Source organism: Oncorhynchus gorbuscha, linkage group LG12, assembly GCF_021184085.1.
Source record: "Oncorhynchus gorbuscha isolate QuinsamMale2020 ecotype Even-year linkage group LG12, OgorEven_v1.0, whole genome shotgun sequence".
Taxonomy (NCBI): domain Eukaryota; kingdom Metazoa; phylum Chordata; class Actinopteri; order Salmoniformes; family Salmonidae; genus Oncorhynchus; species Oncorhynchus gorbuscha.
Genome location: NC_060184.1, coordinates 20,776,451 through 20,788,964, shown reverse-complemented (window position 1 = coordinate 20,788,964; position 12,514 = coordinate 20,776,451). Strand labels below are relative to the sequence as shown.

The 12,514-nt window shown below is 43.1% G+C and overlaps 1 protein-coding gene across 2 annotated transcripts in view; it reads right to left on the bottom strand.

Annotated features, from left to right (window-relative positions):
• LOC123990676 (DNA polymerase zeta catalytic subunit-like) overlaps window positions 1-12,514 on the bottom strand; it is a 137,781-nt gene that overhangs the window by 85,671 nt on the left and 39,596 nt on the right. The gene's annotated exons all lie outside the window — the stretch shown is intronic.

Genomic DNA, 12,514 nt, shown 5'->3' with positions numbered 1-12,514 from the left:
ATTTTCATCAACATTTCAGATGAGTATTTCTGTAAATTGATGTGGCTCTCTGCAAAAATCACTGGATGTTCTGGAAGCAAAACATTACTGAACATAACGCACCAATGTAAACTCAGATTTTTGTATATAAATATGAATTTTATCTAACAAAACATACATGTATTGTGTAACATGAAGTCCCATGAGTGTTATCTGATGAAGATCATCAAAGGTTAGTGACACATTTTATCTCTATTTCTGCTTTTTGGCTGGAAAAATGGCTGTGTTTTTCTGTGACTAGGTGCTGACCTAACGTATGGTGTGCTTTCGCTGTAAAGTCTTTATGAAATCAGACACTGTGGTGGGATTAACAACAAGTTTATCTTTAACATGGTATATAATACTTGTATGTTTGAGGAATTTTAATTATGAGATTTCTGTTGTTTGAATTTGGCGCCCTGCACTTTCACTGGCTGTTGTCAAATCGATCCCGTTAATGGGATTTCAGCCGTAAGAAGTTTTAATAGTTGAGATAATTATTTATTTCCGCTTTTATTGCTTTCATCACATTCCCAGTGGGTCAGAAGTTTACATACACTAAATTAGCATTTGGTAGCATTGCCTTTAACCTCTCTGGGATATGTGGGACGGTAGCGTCCCACTTGACCAAACGCCAGAGAAAATACAGAGCGTGCCAAATTCAAATAAATTCCTTTAAAAATCTAACTTTCATGAAATCACACATGTAAGATAACAAATTAAAGCAACACGTGTTGTGAATCCAGCCAACATGTCAGATTTCAAAAGGGCTTTTCAGCAAAAGCAAACAATGCTATTATCTGAGGATAGCACCTCCATAAACAAAAGAGAGAAAACATATTTTAACCCTGTAGGCGCGACACAAAACGCAGAAATAAAAATATAAATCATGCCTTACCTTTGACGAGCTTCTTCTGTTGGCACTCCAATATGTCCCATAAACATCCCAAATGGTCCTTTTGTTCAATTAAATCCGTCCATATATATACAAAATGTCCATTTATTTGGCGCGTTTGATCCAGAAAAACAACGTGACGACAAAATATCTCAAAAGTTACCTATAAACTTTGCCAAAACATTTCAAACTACTTTTGTAATACAATTTTAGGTATTTCAAAAAAAGTTAATAATCAATAAAATTGAAGACGGGATGATCTGTGTTCAATACAGGAAGAAAACAAACTCAAGCTTGCTTTCTGGTCATGCACCTCTATCAAACAGTATACATGAAGTGACCCTCGTTCAAGATGGCCGTACTTCTTCATTACACAAAGGAATAACCTCAACCAATTTGTAAAGACTGGTGACATCCAGTGGAAGCAGTAGGAAATGCAAGCAAGTATCTTAGAAATTTGGATTCCCAATGAAATCTCATTGAAAAGAGGGTGAATGGTTAGTAGTCCTCGGGGTTTCGGCTGCTCCAAAAGTTCTGTTATACTCACAGACATGTTTCAAACAGTTTTAGAAAAGTCAGAGTGTTTTCTATCCAAACAAAATCTAATAATATGCATATATTATCTTCTGGGGATGAGTAGCTAGCGTCCCACATATCCCAGAGAGGTTAAAGGCACAGTCAAATTAGTGTATGTAAACATTTGACCCTCTGGAATTATGATACAGTGAATTATAAGTGAAATAATCTGTCTGTAAACAATTATTGGAAAAGTTACTTGTGTCATGCACAAAGTAGATGTCCTAACCGACTTTCCAAAACTATAGTTTGTTAACAAGAAATTTGTGGAGTGGTTGAAAAACGAGTTTTAACGACTCCAACCTAAGTGTATGTAAACTTCCGACTTCAACTGTATTTGTATTTGTATTTAATCCCACCCCATCCCAATCATTCCTACACCTGTGACCAGAAACAAGCTACATAGTGGCAATACCAGAATAAATGATCTAGTGATTCTGTCTCTTCACAGCAAACTCTACAGAGCTGAGAATGTTGCATGCCCCATACAGTGCATTTGGAAAGTATTCAGACCACTTGACTTTTTCCACATTGTGTTACTTTATAGCATTATTCTAAAATTGATTTAATTCATATTTATCCTCCTCAATCTACATACACTACCCCATAATGACAAAGTGAAAACAGAAACACCTTATTAACACAAGAATTCAGACTCAAAATTGAGCTCAGGTACATCCTGTTTGTGGTCCTTCTGTAGCTCAGTTGGTAGAGCATGGCGCTTGTAACGCCAGGGTAGTGGGTTCGATCCCCGGGACCACCCATACATAGAATGTATGCACACATGACTGTAAGTCGCTTTGGATAAAAGCGTCTGCTAAATAGCATATATTACTGTTTCCATTGAACATTCTTCGAGATGTTTCTACAACTAGATTGGAGTCCACCTGTGGTAAATTCAATTGATACGGCACGATTTGGAAAGGCATACAACTGTCTATAAGGAATTGTCCGTAGAGCTCAGAGACAGAATTGTGTCGAGGCACAGATCTGGGGAAGGACACCAAAACATTTCTGCAGCATTGAAGGTCTCCAAGAACACAGTGGCCTCCATCATTCTTTAATGGAAGAAGTGTTGAACCACCAAGACTTTTCCGATGGTCAATCTGAAGAAGTTCCAAAGTTCTCCCAGAAGGACAACCATCTCTGCAGCACTTCACCAATCAGGCCTTTATGGTAGAGTGGCCAGACGGAAGACACTCCTCAGTAAAAGGCATATGACAGCCAGCTTGGAGTTTGTCAAAAGGCACCTAAAGGACTCTGACTATGAGTCCTTGAAACCAAAATGGAACTCTTTGGCCTGAATGCCAAGCGTCATGTCTGGAGGAAACCTGGCACCATCCCTACGGTGAAGCATGGTGGTGGCTGTATCATGCTGTGGGGATGTTTTTCAGCGGCAGGGACTGGGAGACTAGTCAGGATTGAGGGACAGATGAACGGTGCAAAGTACAGAGGGATCCTTGATGAAAACCTGCTCCAGAGTGCTCAGGACCTCAGACTGGGGTTAAGGTTCTCCGTCCAACAGGACAACGACACAAAGCACACAGCCGAAGCACACAGCTGTGAAGCAGGAAGTGGAGGCTATGCTGAGGATGGGGGTCATTGAAGAGTCCCAGGGTGCATGGTGCAGCCCCATCGTGTTGGTGCCCAACACGGACAGTAGCCTGCGCTTCTTTAATGATTTCCGGTTTGTGCAAGACATCAGCTTGTTCGACGCCTACCCCATGCCGAGGGTGGGTGAACTCATCGACCGATCCTTGACCAGAGCAAAGGATATTGGCAGGTACAGTTCACAGCCTCCTCCTGGGAGAAGACAGCGTTTTTGACATCTGACGGACTATATCAGTACCGTTCGGTCTCCACGGAGCCTAACCCACATTCCAGCGCCTGATGGACAAAGTACATCGACCCCACCAGCAGTACGCAGAGGCCTATTTGGATAATATCATCATCCACAGCCAAGGTTGGGAAGAACACCTGACGCGCCTCCAGGTGTTGCTGGACACGCTCAGGCAAGCTGGGTTGACAGCGACCCCAAGAAATGCAGACTAGCGTTCAAGGAGGTGGAGTACCTGGGGTATTTGATCGGACTGGGGAACGTCAAGCCCCAGGAGAGGAAGGTTCACACAGTAGTGACTGGCCCGTTCCACGCACCAAGACACATGTCAAGTCCTTCCTGGGACTGGCAGGATACTATAGCCGGTTTATCCCCAACATTGTGGCTGTAGGTTCCCCCCTCAACGATCTAACCAGGGCCCGCCTCCCGAAAACAGTGAAATGGACGGACAAGACAGAAGTGGCGTTCATGCGCCTGACGGAAGCACTGTGCTCCCATCCGATTCTCGTAACCGCCGATTTACAGGTGCCAATGTTGGTCCAGACGGATGCATGTGACACGGGACTAGGGGGCATTCTGTCCCAGATACACGATGGGAAGGAGCACCCCATCATGTACATAAGCCGAAAGCTAATATCTAGAGAGAAAAAGTACTCGATTGTTAAGATTAAGTAGGTGCTAGACAGTCAATTATTACCTGTTAGGTACCCACTTCACCCTGGTCACTGACCACTGGTCTGGATGGCCAGGGGAAGGGACACAAATGATCGGGTCACCAGGTGGTTCGTGTCCCTTCAATGATTCTCTTTTTCTGTTGTGAAAAGGTCAGGGCGAAGCATGAAAACGCGGATGCCCTATCGAGACGACAGCCTCCTCCTCGACAGAGCTAGGGGGGGTGTGGCGTACAGCAGGTCAGCCACCAGGGGGAGAGTCGCCGAGGCCTGGTGGCAGACGGAGTCTACATCACGAGGTGATGGCTCCCTCTGCTGGATGTGCCAGGTCTCAACGGGCTCTCCGGCCAGGACTAATTGGGGCTGATTGTGGTTGGTGGGTAAATCCAGGGCTGATTGTGGTTGGTGGATAATTTTTTCAAGTAATTGTCGTATATTAAATTGCCAATATATCGTTCATGTAAAAAACCTGTCTGATCAGGATGAACAATATCTGGTAAAACCTTTTTTATTCTAGTTGCTATACACCTCGCCAGGATTTTTAAAATCACAACTTTGAAGTGTAAGTGGCTTCCAGTTTTTTTTTTTTATGGGCTGGATCTTTATTAGCTCAGCAAAAAACACATCCCTTTTCAGGACAATTTTAAAAATCCAAATAACTTCACAGATCTTCATTGTAGAGGGTTTAAACACTGTTTCCCATGCTTGTTCAATGAACCATAAACAATTAATGAACATGCACCTGTGGAATTGTCGTTAAGACACTAACAGCTTAGGTAGGCAATTAAGGTCACAGTTATGAAAACTTAAGACACTAAAAGAGGCATTTCTACTGACTCTGAAAAACACCAAAAGAAAGATTCCCAGGGTCCCTGCTCATCTGCGCGAACGTGCCTTAGTCATGCTGCAAGAAAGCATGAGGACTGCAGATATGGCAAGGGCAATAAATTACAATGTCTGTACTGTGAGACGCCTAAGACAGCGCTACAGAGAGACAGGACGGACAGCTGATCATAATCGCAGTGACAGACCACGTGTTAAAACACCTGCACCTACCTACGTACATCACACCTGCGGGACAGGTACAGGATGGCAACAACAACTGCCCGAGTTACACCAGGAACACACAATCCCTCCATCAGTGCTCAGACTGTCCGCAATAGGCTGAGAGGCTGGACTGAGGGCTTGTAGGCCTGTTGTAAGGCAGGTCCCCACCAGACATCACCAGCAACAATGTGGCCAATGGTCACAAACCAACCGTTACTGGATCAGACAGGACTGGAAAAAATTGCTCTTCACTGACGAGTCGCGGTTTTGTCTCACCGGGGGTGATGGTCGGATTCACATTTATCGTTGAATGGAATGAGCGTTACCCTGAGGCCTGTACTCTGGAGCAGGATCAATTTAGAGGTGGAGGGTCCGTCATGGTCTGGGGCGGTGTGTCAAAGCATCATCGGACTGAGCTTGCTGTCATTGCAGGCAATCTAAACGCTGTGCGTTACAGGGAAGACATCCTCCTCCCTCATGCGGTACCCTCCAGCAATGCCACCAGCCATACTGCTCGTTCTGTGCGTGATTTCCTGCAAGACAGGAATGTCAGTGTTCTGCCATGGACAGTGAAGAGCCCGGATCTTAATCCCATTGAGCACGTCTAGGACCTGTTGGATTGGAGGTTGAGGACTTGGGCCATTCCCCTCCAGGATGGTCTGTGAACTTGCAGGTGCCTTTGTGGAAGAGTGGGGTAACATCACATAGCAAGAACTGGAAAATCTGGTGCTGTCCATGAGGAAGAAACACACTGCAGTACTTAATGCAGCTGGTGGCCACACCAGATACTGACTGTCACTTTTGATTTTGATACCCCCTTTGTTCATGGACACATTCATCCATTTCTGTTAGTCACATGTCTGTGGAACTTGTTCAGTTTTTCTCAGTTGTTGAATCTTGTTATGTTCATACAAATATTTACACATGTTAAGTTTGCTGAAAAGAAATGCAGTTGACAGTGAAAAGAAGTTTCTTTTTTTTGCTGAGTTTACTTACAACCTGAGTCCTGTTTCAGTAGTAATGAAATCAAACCTTGTTGAGTACCTGAAAGTCTAAACATTTTATAGGATTCATTAAAACACGCTAATAATTGACCTTTGAGTACATCAGAAAAGGTCTGATATACTACCTCCACTGGTATACCATTTAGCCCTGGTGTTTTTCCAAACGTAAAATATTTCATTCCCTCGGTTCCTCCTCCTTTATTTTGGCCTTCACACAAGTGTTTCTGTACATTTGTTAATTTTACATTATTATTATTAGAAAAGTAATCCTTACAGTTAACACCATTCAGTAGAGATGGAGGAGACAAAAGAAAACATACTCTTAAAATATTTTGATTCCTCTTTCAAAATATAATATGGTGAATCATGGATTACTGTCATTTGTAACAAGTTTATGTAAATTATTTTTGGTAGCATTTCTACGTTGAAGATTCATGAAATATGTAGTGCATTTTCCATACAATATGCTTTATTTTTGTAATAAATTCCACTTGATCATTCTTTTGGTTTTTCCTGTATTTTGTGCCCCTATAGTAGTTTCCATGACCTGCTATTTTACTTCATGACCTGCTATTTTACTTCTGACCTAAACTGCTTGTTTTAATGATGAGTATTGTATTGAATAACCTCTAAATGTGTCCCATACAATATGCAAATCTGCTGGATCTACATTGTGTAGAAAAATGTCCATTTCAAATGACTTCGTTAAGAACAAATTGTCATCCGGTAGGCTTTGATTCAATTTCCAATATCCCCGTCAATGTGGAAATGCTGTAAGAGTTATGTGGAGGCCAATTAGATGGTGGTCCGATCGCATTCGTTATCCTATTAATACTTTAACTCTTGATGCTAGAAAGAAAAAGGCCAGGAAGTAGTCAAGATGGCTATCTTGATTTAGCCTCCTCTGTGTATATCTCACTAGGTCAGGGTTTTTCAGCCTCCATATATCCACTAGTTCTAATGTATTCCATGATCTCCTTAAGTGCATGAGGGTGATAGTTTGTAGTGTGATTTCCTTTACGGTGTTTAAAACCGTATTATAATCTCCCACCACAATAATAGATCAATGAATTGCTGGTGAGCTCAATAGATGACTATATATACTTTAGAAGAAGTGTGGCTCATCATTATTTGGCCCATATAGATGAATTAGTCAAATCTGGTTTTGGTCCAGTAACATATTTAAAAGGATTCATCTTTCTTGAGGATCAGTTTGCACAGTCGGATCAAAATTGTTGTTCATTAATATAATCACCCCTTTTGAGTTTCTTTGCCAATGACAAAAATATATTTCTCCCTCTGTCCCTTTTCTACCCAACCTCGTCTATATTTGTAGTGAGTTTCATGTAAACAATAGATTATATTCTTTCTATTTTCTTTCTATTTTAGCCAGGTAAAAATTTATCTTTTTCTTTAACAATCTGCTAAGCCATTACAATTGTAACTGGCTTTACTTAGTTCCCCACTTACCATAATGATTGATCAATTATACTTTCCACAACCAGTGTATGTAAACTTACCATCAAAAAACACCATGATGATTAAGTGCCCATATAGCTGTACCATAATATTTGCACGTTTAAGAATACTGTAGATGCAATTGTGTAAACCTCTAATATTCCACCCACTAATACCTCCCCCCATATCTAGGAGGTCTGTTGTCACTAAGACCATCAGACCATCTCCCTCATGATGCACAAAGGCAAAACCTTGGCCGCCAATTGGCATCGGCCAAGGGAAATATGAGCAGTCCCATGATAAATGAATGAACTACTGGCACCCTTCACTTACACATTCAAAGCCCCATAGGTCTATTGCATATCAATGAGGTTTTTTTTCTCTCTTTTTAAGAGAGAGAACCTACCAAATAACATGGAAAACAGTCAGACAAATAAACTATAATAATAGATTATATTAATAAAAATAATAACAGCACAATATTATAGATTCATGCTCATATTAGGAATGCCCTAGCAAAGGCTATAAGCATGTCAGCCCAGCCTGCTCAGTTCATTGGATCCAATTGTTTGGCGGGGAAAAACAAGAAAAATGAAGAGAAAAAGACCTAGAAATATCGCAAGACCAGTTCCTTATGTCCATTACATGCACACTGCCTATCGGCAGAGAGATACGTTTCATGTAGTACTTATTACACTGCTCAAAAAAATAAAGGGAACACTTAAACAATAATGTAACTCCAAGTCAATCACACTTCTGTGAAATCAAACTGTCCACTTAGGAAGCAACAGTGATTGACAATAAATTTCACATGCTTTTTTAATTATAGGTAATTAGCAAGACACCCCCCAATAAAGGAGTGGTTCTGCAGGTGGCAACCACAGACCACTTCTCAGTTCCTATGCTTCCTGGCTGATGTTTTGGTCACTTTTGAATGCTGGCGGTGCTTTCACTCTAGTGGTAGCATGAGACGGAGTCTACAACCCACACAAGTGGCTCAGGTAGTGCAGTTCATCCAGGATGGGACATCAATGCGAGCTCTGGCAAAAAGGTTTGCTGTGTCTGTCAGCATAGTGTCCAGAGCATGGAGGCGCTACCAGGAGACAGGCCAGTACATCAGGAGACGTGGAGGAGGCCGTAGGAGGGCAACAACTCAGCAGCAAGACCGCTACCTCCGCCTTTGTGCAAGGAGGAGCAGGAGGAGCACTGCCAGAGCCCTGCAAAATGACCTCCAGCAGGCCACAAATGTGCATGTGTCTGCTCCAACAGTCAGAAACAGACTCCATGAGGGTGGTATGAGGGCCCGACACCCACAGGTGGGGGTTGTGCTTACAGCCCAACACCGTGCAGGACGTTTGGCATTTGCCAGAGAACACCAAGATTGGCAAATTCGCCACTGGCGGCCTGTGCTCTTCACAGATGAAAGAAGATTCACACTGAGCACGTGACAGACGTGACAGAGTCTGGCGACGCCGTGGAGAACGTTCTGCTGCCTGCAACATCCTCCAGCATGACCGGTTTGGCGGTGGGTCAGTCATGGTGTGGGGTGGCATTTGGAGGGCCGCACAGCCCTCCATGTGCTCGCCAGAGGTAGCCTGACTGCCATTAGGTACCGAGATGAGATCCTCAGACCCCTTGTGAGACCATATGCTGGTACGGTTGGCCCTGGGTTCCTCCTAAATGCAAGACAATGCTAGACCTCATGTGACTGTGTCAGCAGTTCCTGCAAGAGGAAGGCATTGATGCTATGGACTGGCCCGCCCATTCCCCAGACCTGAATCCAATTGAGCACATCTGGGACATCATGTCTCGCTCCATCCACCAACGCCATGTTGCACCACAGACTGTCCTGGAGTTGGCGGATGCTTTAGTCCAGGTCTGGGAGGAGATCCCTCAGGAGACCATCCGCCACCTCATCAGGAGCATGCCCAGGCGTTGTAGGGAGGTCATACAGGCATGTGGAGGCCACACACACACACACACACACACACACACACACACACACACACACACACACACACACACACACACACACACACACACACACACACACACACACACACACACACACACACACACACACACACACACACACACACACACACACACACACACTACTGAGCCTCATTTTGACTTGTTTTAAGGACATTACATCAAATTTGGAACAGCCTGTAGTGTGGTTTTCCACTTTAATTCCACTTCATTCATTCAGATCTAGGATGTGTTATTTTAGTGTTCCTTTGTTTTTTTAAGCAGTGTATATACTGTTTTATTCCAACAAAAAGCAATAATGACAAAGGAACATATTTTTACTGGCTGTCAGGATGTGTCTGAAACATCACACTACCCATAAAGGGACACGTAAGTTAAACTCACAATCGACCCTGACACAGCCATGCCACGACAGCAAAGACGGCATGCAAGTACTGACAATCCAAAGCGTGTCAACCTGTAAAACCAACCCTCTCTCCATCCACACATTTTGTTTTTATTCCAGGGTCATTGCTCGATCACCTCAGCCGTTTTAGATATATATATAAGGATCGAGGCCTATATCATTAGAATCAATAATATAAGGTTAGCATAAATAGCTCATGTAAAAATATTAAATACCCTTCTCTCTTAGAGAAGTGCTTCCATAAGCCAGTTAAATGTGTCGGCTCTACCGTTAACTTGAATCAGTTTAACCCCGTGTTAACCAGTCAGCCGCACTCCAATAGAGACAACAACACTGCTGAAAATACCCAATCCATTTTCCGGTGTGTATTGGAACAATAATAGGTCCTTCACATTTTTAATATTGAGATGTATTTTTTAAATGTAAAAGGACAATGACACCAATTACTTTAGGATTGTATAGGCTCACTCCAGTAGATAACCTAGGCAGGTTTTACATTCTGGAATGCTTTATCCTATTACATTTTATCTTCAATTCTATTTGTTCCGATTCACATCTGCCAAAAAGGGTCGGACTATCTAACCGCTTTTAAGTCATAATATACCCCCATCTCTACAATTAGGCCATACCATCGAAAAAATAAAGTTGGTATTTTTTAAATTTTTATGTAAAGCATTACCCATCTTCGCCTTCCCCTAAATCAAAACCTGATTTTGAGTCCATATCATCCAAAGTTCATTATTGCCTAAATAAAAAAAAGGATAAGTCCATCTTACCCGTTTTGCATTCCCAAAAGTCCAACCTTATTTTAAGTCCACATAGTCTACGGTTCTGTACTGCATTAAAAAAAAATGTAAATCATGCATACATTTTAAATATTTTGCGGGGGCAAATGTGTATCGGAACTACTTCCACAGGAGGTAGCTATCACTCACAGCCACGTTGTCATCTTAGAGTCCTTGAACAGTTGATTGTTTCCATAGAATTTATCAACCACTAGATGAACTTTCTGCTTCTCTGCTCAGAGCCTTTTGAAAGTGGAGTACAGGGAACGTCGTCTCCATTATTTCATGGGGAAATTGTTCATTAATAGAGAACGGGGTGTTCTTCACCTCCCTACCCTGTTGTAGCAAGGCAATCTTCATTTGTAGTAAATTAGCATAGCTACTATCGGACAGGGCTTTCCCTCCCCTCTGCCACCGAAACGGTGAGCCCTTTGAAAATCAATTGTATCTTGAGATTACGTTTTATAAAAAACCTTGAGTTTTTCCTCTGTTGACTGAGTTTCCATTTTCATTCTCCTTTATTCCCATTATAACAATATTATTCCTCATACTTCTGCACTTTAGATCAAGTCATCCGGCTTTCATTGATTGATTATCATACCGTAGCTTCTCCATAGAGTCCACAGTAGTTTTCAATATCTTCTTTTCCGCTCGTACATCTTCCATCATTTTATTACTGTAATCAATTCCTGTTTTTAAGGCCTCAACCTCCCCCAGTTGCCCAGGCAATATATCCAGTTTTTTTTTTTACTGCTCTCTCGTGCTTGTAAGCAATGCTCTTCTGGAGACATAGTTATAAAAACACTCCCCTCCAATGTTAAATTTGGAATTTTAAAATGGCAGCTTCCCTTCAGTTTCGCTCGCAGAGCTCAAGGAAAGGTCTTCCCTTGTTCACTTCGATGTATCGGATAGTTTTTCGAGCATATCAAATTGCTGATCAATAAATAATTCAAGGTTCTCTATATTGTCCAGAATGTTTGTTTTTGCAGGTATCAGCAAATCCCTAGTTTTAGGATGAATTCACAGGACAAGCTGTGCCTAACACGCTGACATTTGCCACGTCATCAGCCCCAGCCCCAGTCTTTGTCTGTCCTATATTAATACTAATAACGTAGGCCACAGTGACAGTTCACCCCCGAGTGACTGATCTGAAACGAGACAGGGGCTCCAGACATTGGCTCATGAACACTCAGTCAGGCTGAGGAGCAGACAGTGTGGCAGTTAGTCTCCCTCTCTCTCCACCCTCAGAATCAGTCCCTGTCTCCCCCTCTCTCTACCCTCAGAATCAGTCCCTGTCCCCCTCTCTCTCCACCCTCAGAATCAGTCCCTGTCTCCCTCCACCCTCAGAATCAGTCCCCGTCTCCCTCTCTCTCCACCCTCAGAATCAGTCCCTGTCTCCCTCTACCCTCAGAATCAGTCCCTGTCTCCCTCTCTCTCCACCTTCAGAATCAGTCCCTGTCTCAGTCTACCCTCAGAATCAGTCCCTGTCTCCCTCTACCCTCAGAATCAGTCCCTGTCTCCCTCTCTCTCCACCCTCAGAATCAGTCCCGGTCTCCCTCTACCCTCAGAATCAGTCCCTGTCTCCCTCTCTCTCCACCCTCAGATTCAGTCACTGTCTCCCTCTACCCTCAGAATCAGTCCCTGTCTCCCTCTCTCTCCACCCTCAGAATCAGTCCCTGTCTCCCTCTACCCTCAGAATCAGTCCCTGTCTCCCTCTCTCTCCACCCTCAGAATCAGTCCCTGTCTCCCTCTCTCTGCACCCTCAGAATCAGCTTCTCTCTCCTAATGTCTCTGAACCTGTGGGTTCAGGGGTGCTACTGAACTT